The sequence below is a fragment of the Marmota flaviventris genome, chromosome 19 (assembly GCF_047511675.1).
Source record: "Marmota flaviventris isolate mMarFla1 chromosome 19, mMarFla1.hap1, whole genome shotgun sequence".
NCBI classification, from domain to species: domain Eukaryota; kingdom Metazoa; phylum Chordata; class Mammalia; order Rodentia; family Sciuridae; genus Marmota; species Marmota flaviventris.
In genome coordinates, this window is record NC_092516.1 from 37,784,317 (window position 1) to 37,800,529 (window position 16,213).

Sequence of the window (16,213 nt, forward strand, 5' to 3'; positions counted from 1 at the left end):
GGAATCCAGAGAATATCTAAAGTGTGTAAAAACCCTGAATTCCCTTTGTAGCTGAAGGATTTGGATTGGAAATTTCCCAAATTGGAACATTAATGTCAAAACCATTGGCCACTAGAAATTAGGCATATGGAAAATAGGCTAGAGTTAGGGGTCACAGCTGGGTACCTAGTAATAATGTCTCTAGGGAAAACCAGATTCCCTTTTCACCCCAGCCTGTCCTCTTTGGATAGTGGGGCAGAGGCAGGATTTTCTCTGTACCCCAGTCCAGACCCTCTTATTCAATATGCTAGTCTTACTTTGATCTGAAGAATTAGCTTAGGCCACGCTGGGCCTGGTGGCTCAAGCCTGTAATCTCCAGCGACTCAGGAGAGACCAAGGGAGGACTGTAACAATTCTAGGCCAGCCTGGACAACTTAGCCAGACCATCTCGAAAGGGCTGGGGATGTAGCTCAGTGGTTAATACCCCTGGGTTCAATCCCAGGAACCAAAAAATGAATTAGCTTACCTTGGGAGCCTTATTTTTGTAGGGTGGACAGAAATGCAGAAGCCGCAAATCTCCAGAAGGCTCCCAGGATGCCTCCTCAAATAGCAGACTTAGTGTGTCTTTATATTAATGAAAATTATATTCCATAGTCAGGGTTACCTTGTTTTGGAAAATATTACCTCCCTTTACTTCTTTGTATCATGTGTTACAAAGCAGCTCTTTCGATTCCATTTCTGACCCTCCCTATTTCTGGACAGGTGGATTGGCATTTTGACTTCGCATGTCATGCAGCAAAGGAGATTTGATGTGCTTGTGGAATCCTGCTCAGCAGTTACTTGATCTTCCTCAGGGTCCTCCTGGCAGTTGTTATAGCTATTGTGTCAACCATCACGTGTGTCACCATGAAAGGTAAAGAATAGCCTTTTCTATTTGACACCTAATTCATTTTATTTTCATAGTTTATTGAGATGTAATTTGCATACCCTGTGATCCACCCATTTAAAGTATACAACTCAGGGTTTTTAGTACATGTCAGAGTTGTGTAACTATCACCACAATCAACTTCCAAACATTTCATCACCTCCAAAAGAAATCCTGTCAGTACCAATTAGCATTTCCCCCCACAGTTCACCAAGCCCTAGGCACCTACTCATCTGCATTCTGTCTCCATAGATTTGCCTATTCTGGACATCAGAGAAGTGGAATTATCCACTGTGTTATCTTTTAGTCTGGCTTCTTAGCATAATGTTTTCATGGTTCACCCATGTTATTCATGCTTAGACCTTTATTCCTTCTTATGGCTGATTAAATTGACATTGAAGGGACCCCATTTTACTCATCAGTTGGTGAATATTTGAGTATTTCTCTTTTTAAATATTACCAATAATGCTGCTATGAATATTTGCACACAAGTGTTTGTACAGAAGTGTGTTTTTCTTTCTCTCAGGTATATATCTGGGAGTGGACTTGCTGGGTCATGTGGTAACTCTACATTTAACCTTTTTTCAAAAAATATTTTTTAGTTGTCAGTGGACCTTTTTTTATTTTTATAGGGTGCTGAGAATCTAAACCAGTGTCTGACACATGCTAGGCAAGTGCTCTACCACTGAACCACAACCCCAGCCGCTCTACATTTAACCTTTTGAGGAACTGTCAGACTTCTGAGCAGCTGCACCTTTTACTCTCCCATCAACAGTGTAAAGGGTTCTAATTTCTCATCCTAACCAACACATTATTAGACTTCCTGATTATAGACATCCTAGTGATCAGGAAATGGTATCTAGTAGTTTTGATTTGCATTTTTTGATGACCAGTTGACTAAAAGGTGTTGACCTTTCATGTGCTCATTGGCTATCAGTTTTGGAGAACTAATTCTGTAAAAGGATAAACAAGTTTATTTATCTCTTTATTAATGAGTTATAGTTATACTGATTCTGTGCCACCCCCTTTATTTTGTTTTGGTGCTGGGGATTGAATCCAGGGCCTTGCACATGGTAACCAAAATCTATCAGTGAACTATACCACTAGCCCTTCTGTCTAATCTTTTTGATAATTCTTCCAACATATTACAGATTTATGCAATCATTTCTTAGAAAATATCTCTGGAAATATTGGAATCTTCCCCTCTTTGATTGCAGTGGTTCACAGTGAGCTAAGCATTCTGTGGCTAATAAAAAAGGGCATAGGAAATTTTAAAAATTGAGTCTCAGAAATTCTCTTAGCTGGTCCCAATTTGTGTCCTTTTTTACATGACAAATCAGTAATTATAGGATTCGTGCTCTCCTAACCTCAGTGAGATGTTAATAGAAAATTATACAATAGGATCATGGGAATCCCCGAATTTGCAGCCATTGGTGAGAAGTGCGAGTGGCCTGGGAAACCCGGAGCTTATGGCTGATGTCTAAAAAGAAGATGGTGTAGGGGCGGCCTGTGGCCTCAACTGGTAGCACATGACCTTCATGTGGTTGATCAGCATCAGATTTGCTTTACACAGTGCTGTCTTTAATGACTTCTTCCTTTTTGGTACTTTTACCTCTGAAGTTACTCCATTCACCCAACCACCATCCCTCGTTTAACACATTCAACCAATCTTAAGCTCATTCAATATTGGTCCCTTCCAATCCCTTCACATCATCTCCACTTGCCTCTCCAACCCCACATCACATCTCATCGATGGCTCCGTTGCCACCTCTCTTTAGCTTTGTTTTTCTTCTGGCTGATACTTTGCTTTACCTGCTTCTTTCCAGCTGTTCCCATATTCTCTGATGCTCTCATCTCTCAAGGTACTTGTCTACAGTCATTCATTGCCCAAACTCTTAGCTCTTTCCTCTCTGTGCCTTCTATTTACTAGCTCGAGGTCTTCCTATCATCTCATTCTTCTTCCAACCTGCTCTAGTACCTTCATTTCCCTTCACAAGTTTCTATTTCAAGAAGACTCTTTGGATTTTCTTCTGTCATGTAAAATTAGAAACACAGGTTGTGGAGAAGACTCCCATTTTGACTCAAGTAGCAAAGACTACTATTCCCCCTGTGTTCCTAACCTTGGACATTACCAGGAAGCCATCTCCTGTTATATGCTCTCCTCGATTTTGGATTTAAGATTATTGTACAGCTTCCTTTAAATTTTCTTTCACTCTTCCTGTGTTGTCTCTCTCAGTGACTTCCTGTGTTTCCTCTTCCAGTCTCTACTTTAAGTTCTGCAACCTTCTCTGTTATTTCGCTACCTAAAAAATGAGGTGTTTTTCTCCCACAGGTAAGAAATTTGGTCAATTAACCACAACCCTGTATTGTTTGACAACAAAAAAATAATCCAGAATGACAAGATCATATGCATCATTACAGTAAGAAGATTTTCAACTTTATTCAGTTTCCTCACAAATGCACTGTGCTGTACTCTTCACAAGCACATACCACATGTGCTCTCTTACAATATACACTACAGAAAAACATTTAAAGAAAAGTTAAATAACAGCAGCTTGATATTCACCATAATGATGATAGAACATCACATGAAAATTTTATATTTATTAGATTATGGGTTAATAACACTGAGGTATAAAAGTAATATGATAAAATAGATAAAAAGAATAAAAACCTCAGAGAAATATATATATGAACACAAACATGTTATAACACTCATTACAAAACTAATAAGGAAAAACGAATTTCCAAACAATATCTATCTCAGAACTATTTAAAATAAACAGTGTTAAAAATAAATAACATTTATCACATGTACTAAAACTGTGACAATCATATAAATAAATCATCTTCATGCTTGGTATCCTTAAGGGATATGTGACCCAAGATGAATTAAAAGGAGAGGTAAAAAGAGAATTTACAGGGGGAGAGAGATATTCATGGCTAAAGGATATTCACTTTAGACCAAGATGAACCATTCATCAAAGCTGACATGTGGGCCCAATTGCTGTGGGTTTAGGATTTCTAGCACATCCTGAGTGATAAACTGTTCTCTCTCAGGTCTAGCTGAGCAATGTCAGAGCCCCCAGCACACCTCTAGGGGGTCATCTGTGTGGTTGGAGTTTGAGACCATGAAGCTGACTTGGAGATTCAGGCTGTTTCACCATCTGCAGAGGGTGGCTGTGGGTGGAGGTGGACAGGACTGGATCAAGAAGGTAGGTCCTCGAGCATCCTGAATAGAAAATCACTGACTCTGTCTGTCATCAAGCCAGGGATACAGAATTTTGTCCCTCCCCTCAGGCCAACATAGTTCCAGGACTTCTAGGCAATGAGGGTGCGATCCCGGCCCCACACCCAGAGCTCCGGATCATAAGCTTGAATCTGGAAAGGAAAAGAGCCCCCACCAAAGCTGATGACTTTACAGGATATTGAGGGGTTTGAAGTTATGGTTAATTTATTTTCCCATTCCTTAAAATCACTTCACTTTGATTTGGACTTTCTAGTCACCGTGATTCACACAGTCTATAAATATCTAAAACTACAATGTTGAGAGGCTTGATTCTATTAACTAAGTTCTGTCAGCTACAAAGGAGGTGACATAGCAAGGTGTAATTATTAGATTTATTTAGCCTGGTGACAAATGAAGTAGCTATATACGGATATCACAACATTATTTCAGCTATTACTCACATGGACGACACTTATCAGGATCATGTTATATAAAATGTGGGACACATTTTTTTCAGATTTCTTTTCAATAAAAATCGAGTATATTTTCCTATATCAGATAAATAAATTAAGCATTTGTAAAGATGCTTTGACAGATAGAATCCTTTTGGTGTCCCTTCCCATCAAATTTGAAAAGTTGATTTTATCAAGAGACAAGCTTTATCATTGTCCCTGATTTGAGTAGAATAGTGGCTGAACATTAGTAATATTTCTGCTTGGATCCATCAAGAATACTTAGTAGCATGGTTAAATGCAAAACTGAGGACTGCCCAGGAAGTCCTTCCCTCCCTCCTGAGCTTTCTCCTCCCCAGAGCCCACCTGCAGCCACCCACCTTCCTGTGTCGCTCCAGTCAGCCCATCCCTCTCCCCCCACAAGCACACACAGCACCACCCACCTCCTCACACTCCTCCTTGGAAACCCGAGTGTTCCAGTCCATGGAGCAGATGAACTGATATCGCAGTTTGTGGAACAGGGGACGCTGGGCGTAGCTCTTCCCATAGAGGAAACGAAAGATTTCTTGTTTAGGAGCCTGGTTGTCCTCCTCCATGTCATTGGCCAGGTAGCTGGGGAAAGAAACCAGGTTGCTCTTTAGAGGCACAACCAAGAAGGACCTCCCCTTGGAGTCAGCTTCCCAAAACGGACTCCCAGAGGACCATCTTCAGACAGGACTGCACCAGCCCTATTAAGTGTTACAGAGGACCATGCCTTGGTCCAGAGGACTCTGCCAGACACACACCTTCTGAAGAACTCCAGCTCTTTTCTAGAAAGCATTGAGCAACACAGTTGTGGGGCAGTCCTAAGGGGTGGTTGGACCCATCTTGGAAGAATTTTTAGGGTGTGTGTAGAAAGCCACAAATGTGAGAAGACTCCTGTATGAAGAACCAGAGGGGACCACCCTACACTGGACCTGTGCCAGGCTGGGAATTGGGCATCTGTCTTGGAAATCCAGAGGCAGAAAACAGAGCAGTGTTGGTATAGATACAGGAAGGAAGAGCAGTCAGATGTGGCTGCACCTCCAGTCTCTCTGCCAGGGACAGGAGGTGCCCATGCTCTCCTCCACTCCTCTCAGGTGGGCTTTAGGTTTCCTTGGTTTTCTTGACTCTTTAACAACTGGCCTTTAGGGAGCTTGTGTGTTGCTTTGACTAGGGAAGTGTGGAAAAGAAAAACAAACTATACTACAGTGCTGTGATCTCGTGTACACGGAGCAAACAGGACAAAGAGGCTAAAAGTAAAAGAAAGGTTAGTGCCCCTCTGCTCCCCTCCTACCCTCCCAGGTAGTGAGTCCTGATTGATGAAGGAGACCCAATACTCACAGGGCCAGAAAGAAGTGGATTCGTTGGTACTGCCAGGAGAAGAGGCCAGCCCGGCTAAAATAAGCTATGACCATAGACAGGAGGTACTGATGGAGAGAGAAGAAAAACACAGAGAGAGGTCACATCCTGGAAGAGGAGGAAAGAGGGGACAGGAATGGGAGTCTGGGGTGAAGAGTGCCCCTGAGAGAAGTTCACCACGTAAGGAGACCTGCTGGTTTGGGGAAGGACCTGAGACAGTCAGAGCAGTTGGGGGAAGAAGAGACTTAGTGTGTTCTGTAGGATCAGCTCTGAGGGGACCTTTTGAGGAAAGGCATGTAGGTCAGCTGGGTGAGGAGGGTCTTGGGTAAGCTGGAGAACAGGGGGTCCCAAGAAGTGCAAAGAGGAGAGGAGCCCCAGCAATAGGGATATAGCTCACTCTGTAGAGTGCTTGCTAGCCTCGCATGCACAAGGCCCTGGGTTCAATCCCTAGCATCACAGAAAAAAGGCTGTTGAGCACTGGGGTTTTGGCTCAGTGGTAGAGAGCTTGCCTAGCACATGTGAGGCATCGGATTCGATCCTCAGCACCACATAAAGATAAAAAATAAAGGTATTCTGTATATCTACAACTAAAACATATTTAAAAAAATAAAAGAGGAGAGGCGCCCAAAATCTCAGGTAACAATAGCCGAGAGAGGAGGATAGGAATGCAACACCCCAAGCAGAAGCAAGGTCCACCTGTCCTCACTGCATGGAACTGCTAGGCCCTGAAGAGAGATGTTGACAAGTCACAAAGGGTCAGGACTTGGCACATCTTGTTGGTTCTACATGGAGACAGAAGGACCGTGGGCTAGAAATCCCTCCTCATCCAGGCTGTGCTGGAGCAGGATCACTGCCCAGTAGAGAACAACCTCACCTTGTCAGACACTCTCAGATTCTTGTCCCAGGCCAGGAATCTTTTGACAACAGGATCTTCTGTGAACAGAACACTGGTGTTAGTTGGGAACCAGAAGGGGCTTCATGGGTGATAGACAACAGAGAGAAGAATAGGACCTCCACTGAAGAAGGTGTGGGATTGGAGTGCAATAGAGCCCAAAAGAGCCCGATATCCCAGTTGGATAGGAAAAGGACAGGAACATTCCTGGGAAAGCTGCTCTGCCCTGAAACCCCCCCAGGGAAACAACTGAGTGAGGGTTGGGGTAAGAGATAGACGTCTGTATGACTAAGAACTTGGAGTAAACCGCGAGGGCCCATCATCCCCCAAGAATGCACCACCTCAGAATTAGAGTTACTATGTTATTTTCTAGTTTGATAGGCACCGCTCAGGGAGGAGGAAATCTATTAGAACCACAGTGTCTGCAATCAGTGAGGTTAATTGGAATCAAGCTCTGTGATCCCAAGCAGGGTCATTTTTCAGGTGTAATGTAATCATCCATCATCTAAGAGTTTCACAGGGTACATGGGTCCTGAGTCCTCCAGGAATGGGGATCTCAGGGATAGCAGGGCTCTTTGGAAAAGTGCAGTGGCTGTAAGTTCCTTGTTTGTGTAAAGAGCAGGATTGGAGGGCGCTACCTGGGTGTCTCCCTACCTAGAAGCCTCTTGAAAACCTCATGGTGTTCTGGTTGCACCGAGTTCATGCGCCGTTTTTTGAGTTTCATTTTGAGGCCACACAGTGACACCACATCCCAGGGGTGATTTAGCTCACTTTCCAGTTCCTCCAGCTCATCCTCAGATTCAGTGGAGGACTCTCTCTTTCTCTTTAGGCCAGTGGTCTCAGGCAGGAGGCCAGATTCTACCCAAGGTACTGAATCAAAAATCCCCGGGGGATCATCATCCGAGTCTCCCTCAGATTCTGAGGTCCACTCTCTCTTCCTCGAGGACCGACATGGGAGGCAGGGTTTTACCCACAGAGCTGAGTAAAGGAAGCAGAGTCAGGCTCCTGTATTTGGAACTCATCCTTTCATCCTCTGATACCAGTTCACCTCCCACACCCCAGACCTTCAACTGTTGCCTTCTTAGCTTGGCTGGTAGCTGTCTTCTCCTTACCATTGTCCCATCTCCCTGTTCCTCAAAACTCTTTCTCATTATGGACACTTTCTCTCATGGGTGGAGTGACCCTTTTTACATCCCCTGTACCCATTTCCTGAACTTAGATCTCATCTTCTAGCCCAATTCCTTTCTCTGCAGATTTTCCATCCATGTGGACTTCCTTGTCCCGTGGCCTATTCTGAACTTCAAAAGTGGGCTTCCCACCTTTCTGGCTGCTCTATCCCTTCCTCCTTACCAGTCATCATGTCAAATCAGTTCTCAACTCTAGCTCCCTCACCTGATGGACCTGCCACCTCATCATCTACCACCACCTCCAGGTGGGATTCTGAGGTGCTTGCCAGGGAAGGCGATTGCCCAGACTGGGAGATTTGTTGATCCTCCATAAGTTCTCCAATACTCTGTCTTCCTTCTACAAAACCTAGGTTCTTAGAGAGAAAGATAAATCTTTCTCCAGAATTTGGTTGAATAGGAGTCTGTTCGCTCTTCTCCAAACGGGAGAAACCAGGTGAAGAACAGTACTGAGGACAAACTGTTGCCCACTGCACTGCCAGTGGTCAACAGAGTCTGTCCCTTCCAGTCAGGAAGGTTGGAAGCCTCTGATGTCATCGCTTATTCCAACCTGGCAACCAGTGTGAAGGAAAACACCTGCAATTGTCAGACTGGAATGTGCACCTGTCCTAGAATTCTAGAGGAGATAGTCTCTGCTGCTACTAATCCAAACTCTGTCCACTTTGTCTCTGACCCCTTTTTCACTTCTGTCTAGACATGGGTTCTTCTCTCCATTCTCAACACAACACATGTTAGATACCCAACCTCTGGGCATTTCCATTTCAGAGTTCAGTGCAGTGGGAGATTAAGGAGTATGGCAAGGAAGAAGGGGGAGGGCAGAAATGACATGACCTCCCAAGAAGGAGCTCAGTATGTACAAAAGAACCCACGTACACTGAATTATCACTTGAAAACCCTAAAAGGAAACACTCAGTTTAGCAAATCTAATCTGCTAAGTGCCACTGGTCTTCACTGTTTTCAGAAATCTGTTAAGGGGACACACACTCTGCACTTAGGCATGTTTGACACAAGGATTCCTTTTGAGGTCATAAAATCATAGGAAATTGTACCCATGCTCATGGTTTTCCCAGAGTGTCTACACTTTCTGGGAGTCTATGGATCACCTCAGGTTAGCCTCTCAGTTCCAATCAATCTCTCTCAGTTACATAGCATATTTGGGAGCACAGACATTGCTCTTGACCTGCATATTTCATTATCACCCATGCACCCTATGGAAAGTCTCACATGTAGAAAAGGAAACAAATGGGAGATTTTCCCATTGAAGACAGAGAATAGTATTTACTGAAAAGATGGGAAGTGCATGGGATGTGACCCAGCACCCAGTGGAACTGGGAAGCTGCTTCCAAACATCCTAACTCAGCCTTTTGCTTTCCAGCTGGGCATTCAATCCATGTTTTATCTTTCTGTCTACAGAATGTGGTTAAATGTGTAGAAAACTTGCCATGTTAACCATCGTGGTGTGTAGAGGGTGAGTGGTGTCAATTACGTGCATGTCTCACTTAATAATGGAGATATATTCCTAAAAATGTGTTATAGGGTGATTCATCATTGTATAAACATCCTAGAGTGCTCTTACACCAACTGAGATGGCTACAATTTCACTGTGCTGTCATACTGTGGGACAAATTCATGTATGTGGTTCCATCGTTGGCCATAACGTCATCGTGTAGGGCATGAGTTTAAATTTCTGTTGTGCAACCACCTGCATCACTCATCTGGAGAGCTTTTCCATCACCATAAACAGACACTCTTTACCAATGAAGCATTAATTCCTACTTCTCCTTCTACAGCTCCTACTGACCACCATTCTACTTTCTGTCTCTATGAAATTGAAAACCCTCGGTACCACATCTGTGTTGAAGACTGTGAACTCATACATATGTATGTGTCCCACTGTGTCTGGGTCATTTCACTTTGTGTACTGTCCTCAAGATCCTACATTGCTGGAGAAGGGGTCAGAATTTCCCTCTTTCTTAAGGCTGAATAGCAGAAGAGAAGATAACATCTTTTGTCCCTCTGTTTATCCCTCAGTGGGCATTGGGTTGATTCCATATTTAAGCTGCAAGACTTTCTTTTGCCACTGTTGGACCTTATCAACAAGATCATGTTTGTTATTCATGCTGTGCTTGAAGTTTTATTTTGCATTTTAATGTCTTACATGATTCTGATGACCCCATTCCAAGCAGGAGTAAATGCAGGTTGATTTGTGTTGTCAGCTGAGAGTGAGTGTCCACCTAGTTTTGCAGCCCTGGATGTTCAGAGTTGAATGAGCACCCAGCAGCCTTCCAAGTGACCATGAGTTCCTTGGCAGCTCTCTCTCAGGTCCTGGCTGTCAGGAAGCAGGTCATGTTGCTGTGGAAAACCAATTGCATAGATGCTCCGCTTATTCGATTTCCCCATGATGTCTTTAAGCATCAGAGCTGCTTGGGTTCTCTCATAGCAAATCAGAAGTTCACACTCTCCCTTGTAGTGGACAGCCTTCAAGTAGACCCACATGCCACATGATAATGTTTTGGTCAGTGATGGTCCACATATATGATATTGATCTCACACGATAGTATCGCCTGTTGATATAGGAGCCAACTTAGCCTCTGTAAGTATACTCTGTGACGCCCCCCAAAGACAGATTTCCTATGGGCACATTTTTCAGTCCTTATCCTGAGCGTTAAATGATGCATGACTGTGTGAGAAGATTCTGTTCAAATTAAAAGTCCCCATAATTTTGGCCCAAATTCAACTCATAATTTGCATTTCCTATCTCTGCTGGCCACCTGGTCTAGACATGCTGCATGCAGTTAGGCAGATTTCATCCTCTTTTTTTTTTTTTTTACATTTTTTATACTAATTAGTTACACGTGATAGTAGAATACATTTTACATAAATGGAGTATAAGTTCTCTTTCTTCTGGTTGTACATGAGGTAGAGTTACACTGGTCATATAATCATATCTGCATATAGGGTAATAATGTCCCATTCATTCTACTGTCAATCCTACCCTCATGACCCTTCCCCTTCCTTCACTCCTCTCTGTCTAGTCCAAAATACCTCTATTCTCCACACACCCCCTTATTGGGAATTAGCATCTGCATATCAGAGAAAACATTTGACCTTTGGTTCTTTGGGATTGGTTTATTTCACTTAGCATAATATTCTTCAGCTCCATCCATTTACCAGCAAATGCCATAATTTCATTCTTTTTAAGGCTGAGTGATATTCCATGTATATATACCACGGTTTCTTTATCCATTCATCTGTTGAAGAGCAACTATGTTGGTTCCATAGTTTAGCTATTGTGAGTTGAGCTGCTATAAACATTAATGTGTCTGCGTCACTGTAGTATGCTGATTTTCCTTTGGCTATAAACCTAGGAGTGGGATGACTGGGTCAAATGGTGGTTCCATTCCAAGTTTTCCGAGGTATCTCCTGACTGCTTTCTAGAGTGGTTCCACCAATTTTCAGTCCCACCAGCAATGTATGAGTTTCCCCATATCCTTGCCAACCTTTATTGTTGCTTGTGTTCTTTGATAGCAGGCACAGTCCATATTAATATATGTGATTACCTTGTTTTAAAATGGAGTAATACGTGCAGATTTTGTTTGAAATGTACCTTCACCTCTACAACTTTTTTCCTTCTATGGATATAGTCTGATGCAACAATAATGATAGTTATACTGGGGAGATAACAGAGTGAATCATTGTGCTTTGCAAATACCACTTTTAGCATAAGGTGACATGTAGGATCACTACAGTACAGTTTGTTGGGCAGTCCTCACAGATTCTAATTAAATGGGTGTCGTATTTCTCAGTACTAAAACACTCAGGGTCACTCCTGAGTTTACTGGGCTGCAGGAAATAACCACACAAGCGACAGAGATACCGGGGGTTGAGTCTAGCTTGTGGTGTCTGCTGTCAGCAGATTGACTGATATCTAGGAAGGCCACACCCAGAGGCAGAGCAAGAGAAGGGGGCACACAGAGGGCATTTTCGTTGACCATTCTATTCCAAACAGGGCAAAGGTGTAGTATAACAAAGGAATAGCTGAGTATAGCTCCTGAAGACATTCCTTCTACTTCTTGGGCTGGGGCAATGCCCAAGTCACCAAGTGATTGTTCAGAGCCTCTTGGTTCAGGATGGAAGGCATGGGTCATTCAGAGTAGCTCCCCACAGATGGGAATGACAGTGTTTTCACTAGAGTCTTTAAAATTTCAAAATATCTGTTTGGAGAAAGTAGCAAGGATCCTAAAGAATTAGAAATCGGGCAGTGGAAAACAATGCCCTTCTGGACATTCTTGAGCCAGAGGTGGCAGAATTTCTCAAGAAGTGGAAAGGCTCCACATTTATGTGTTGTTCCAGAGTGTGGAACCAGTGGGGAGCAGCATTGGTGCATGAAGTCCACTCACAAAGGGTGTGGGCAAGGAATGGTTCTGAAAAAGTAGATTCTGAAAGGGAAAGAAATTTGAAAACAAGGACTTTTATGAGCTGCCTTCCAAGCACTTCCTAGTGTTCAGAGTCAGGTTTTTCAGAGATTGGTTCCCAGGGTTGTTTTGTTTTTTTTGTTTTTTTTTTTTTTTTTTTTTTTTGCAGACTTGATACCACAAAACTGATGAAAATTACACTAGTACTCTGCCACTGAGCTAAATTCCCCTTCCCCTAGTTCCACTTCTTTTTTAAAATATTTATTTATTTATTTATTTAATTTTATTTTTTTATGTGGTGCTGAGGATCGAACCCAGGGCCTTGCACATGCTAGGCGAGCGCTCTACCACTGAGCCACAACCCACGCCCTAGTTTTACTTCTTAAAGGTTCTGGACCTGACTCTTTTATTTATTTATTTATTTAAGTTGTTGATAGACCTTTATTTTATTTATTTATGTGGAGTGCTGAGAATCGAACCCAGTGCCTCACACATGCCAGACAAGTGCGCTACTGCTGAGCCCCAGCCCCAGCCCCCTGGACCTGAATCTTTAATAGGACAGTCTTGCCAAGTGATGTGCTATGTTTTGCTAAAATAGGGATGTAGGGATGGACCAGAGTCATTATTGTCAGGTTGGTGGCAGTGAAGCAGCCTGCCCTTGGGAAAAAAAACATCAATCAGGTGCCGACAGAATCGCCTGTCAGTCAGCAGAATCCCCTGGCCAATCCTGGGGTTCAACCAGCTTCCTGCAACCAACTCCAGAGGGACAAGGGACTCTAAAAACACCTTTTCCTGTCCCAAGCCCTTCCCTTCCTGCCTAAGCCCCATAAAATCCCAGTCCGGTGGAGCTCCCATGCGGTTTCTCCTCACACCCTTCTCCTGTCCACTCTGTGGGTCTGATGAATTGCCGCCCAGGAGTGAATCTCAAATAAAGCCTTGTTCAGCAGCCTTTTTAAATCTGCCTCCTTTGGTCGCTGCCCACCTTGTCTTATTCTTACAATTATGACTTTGTGTTTTTTGTTGCTGACTTTCATTGTTCTGCAGTGAGTTACAAAGTCATAGTTATAGGCCACAGGACTTCTCCTTTTGAGTTTTATCAGTGCTCACCATGAGCATGTTTGCATCTCTGTTCAAGTGCCTTCCCTCTTTGTTCAGATTTAATGTGTATTATCTTGTTAATCCACAGATGTACAAATTCTCTTGTTAGTAATTTAGCAAACATGTAGTTGTTGGTTTACTGGTTGCATATTTCTGAGTCATAGTGGTTTGCATTATACTTGCTTGTTTATGGTTTTAAACGCATTTAAATGGAATATAGCAAGCGTAGACTAAGAACAATGATATAAATATAGCAAGTGAAAAAAAAAGAAAGCCATAATATTTAGTTGACATAGTAGATATTTTATTGATGAAAATTATATTCCACTGTCAGCCTTACTTGTTTTGGAAAATATTGCCTCCCTTTATTTCTTTGAATCATGTTTAACAAAGCCATGCCTTGGATTCTGTTTCTGACCCTCCCTGTTTCTGGACAGGTGAATTGGCATTCTGACTTCATATGTCATGCAGCAAGGGAGATTTGATGTACCTTTTGAATTCTGCTCAGCAGTTATTTGATCTTCCTCAGGGTCCTCCTGGCAGTTGTTATAAGTGCTATCTGGGCCATTGTGTGTGTCAGTGTGAAAGGTTAAAGAGTAGCTTTTTCTATTGGACACCTATTCCTTTTTATTTAATAGCTTATTGAGATGTAATTTGCATACGCTGTGATGCACCTATTTAAAGTGTACAACTCAGGGGTTTATAGTACACATCAGAGTTGGGCAACTATCACCACAATCAACTTCAGAATATTTCATCACCTCCAAAAGAAATCCTGTCAGTACCCATTAGCAGTCATTCACCATTTCCCCCCGGTTCACCCAGCCCTAGGCGTCCTCTCATCTCCATTCTGTCTCCATAGATTTGCCTATTCTGGACATAACAGAAGTGGAATTATCCACTATGTGACCTTTTGTCTGGCTTCTTAGTGTAAAATCTTCAGGGTTCATCCATGTTATTTTACATGCTCAGACCTTCATTCTTTCTTATGGCTGAATAAGGTTACATTGAAGGAATTGACTCATTTTACTCATCAGTTGGTGAATATTTGACTATTTCCCTTTTTGAACTATTACTAATAATGCTGCTATGAATATTTGCACACAAGTTTTTGTACACACATGTGTTTTCATTTCTCCCAGGTATGTACCTGGGTCTGCCACACGACCAGCACTGGCTTCATTAAAGAAGGTTCGATTCATGAGTAAAAGCTAGGGAGTTTTAAATTAAAGAGATAAGATTCTAATTACCTTTAAAACCAGCTCCAGGACGGCTTCTCCTAGCTCCCGCCTCCAGCCACCTAATGAGGTAGCGAGGTTTATTAAAGAGGCTACCGAGAGAGAGAGAGAGAGAGAGAGAGAGAGAGAGAGAGAGAGAGAGAGAAAGAAAAAAAAATTGCAGGGAAAATCCCATCTAATGAAGTGTTAAGGGGGGCAGCATCCCAAGGTCAGGGGCCAGATACGCCTCTGCACGGACAAGCCCTCGGACCTGGAAAAGGGTGGGGAAAGCTCTGACACAGCTGTGTCTAAGCGCCTCTCACCCAGCCAGGGAGGTAACTCAAATCACGTGTGAGGATAGCTTCCCACACCTGGGAGTAGAGTTGCTGGGTCATTTGGTAACTCTACCTTTAACCTTTTAAGGAACTGCCAAACTTCTAAGGAACTGCACCTTTTACTTTCCCAAAAGATCATAAATATCAAACTAAAAATTTTCCCGACAGCAAAGGAAACAACCTAGAATCTGAAGAGAGAGCCTACAGAATTGGGAGAAAAGCTTTGCCACCTTCACCTCCAATACAGCATTAATCTTCCTATATATGAAGAACTGAAAAAACTGAACACCAATAAAATAACCCAATCAATAAATAGGCAGAGGATCTTCTGCGACCATAGAAGTGTCTATGGTCAGTCAACAGATGAAAAAAGTCAACATCTCTAGTAATTAGAGAAAAACAAATTAAATGGCAATTATTAAGAGTTCAAGTAACAATAAATGTTGGTGAGGATGTGGAGAAAAAGGTACACGCTTACGTTGTTGGTGGGACTGCAAATTGGTGCAACCACTCTGGAAAGCATAATGGAGATTCCTCAGAACACTTGGAATGGAACCACCATTTGATAACCACCAGTTATCCCATGTACCCGAAGTACTTAAAATAACATACTGTAGTGATGCAACCACACAGTGTTTATAGCAGCTCAATTGACAATAGCTAAGCTATGGAACCAATCTAGATGCCCACCAACAGATGAATGGAGAAAGAAAATGTGGTATACATACAAAATGAAATATTACTCAGCCTTAAAGAAGAATGAAATTATGTCATTTGCCAGTAAATGGATGAACTGGATACTATCATGCTAAGTGAAATAAGCCAATCCCAAAAAACCAAAGGCTGAATGTTCTCTCATATGTGGATGCTAACATATAAGGTGGTGGGGAGAGAAGTTCATTGGATTAGACAAAGGGGAATGAAAGGAAGGGAGGGAGTAGTGGGGGTGAGAGAATAGGGAAAACAGAATGTATCAAACATAACTTTACTGTGTTCATATAAGAATACATAATCACTTTAACTTCTCACCTTCTACACCACAAGAATGGGAAGTTAGAGTCCATGTATATATAATATGTCAAAATGCATTCTACTGTCATGTATATC

General features: G+C 42.6%; 1 long non-coding RNA gene across 1 annotated transcript in view; it reads left to right on the forward strand.

The window, feature by feature from the left end:
- Nucleotides 1–16,213, forward strand: part of LOC139702849 (uncharacterized) — a 29,004-nt gene that overhangs the window by 2,340 nt on the left and 10,451 nt on the right. Inside the window, exons 2-3 of the long non-coding RNA XR_011705417.1 lie at nucleotides 742–892; nucleotides 3,965–4,119. This is a non-coding gene — a long non-coding RNA (uncharacterized lncRNA). The remainder of the gene's footprint in view (nucleotides 1–741; nucleotides 893–3,964; nucleotides 4,120–16,213) is intronic.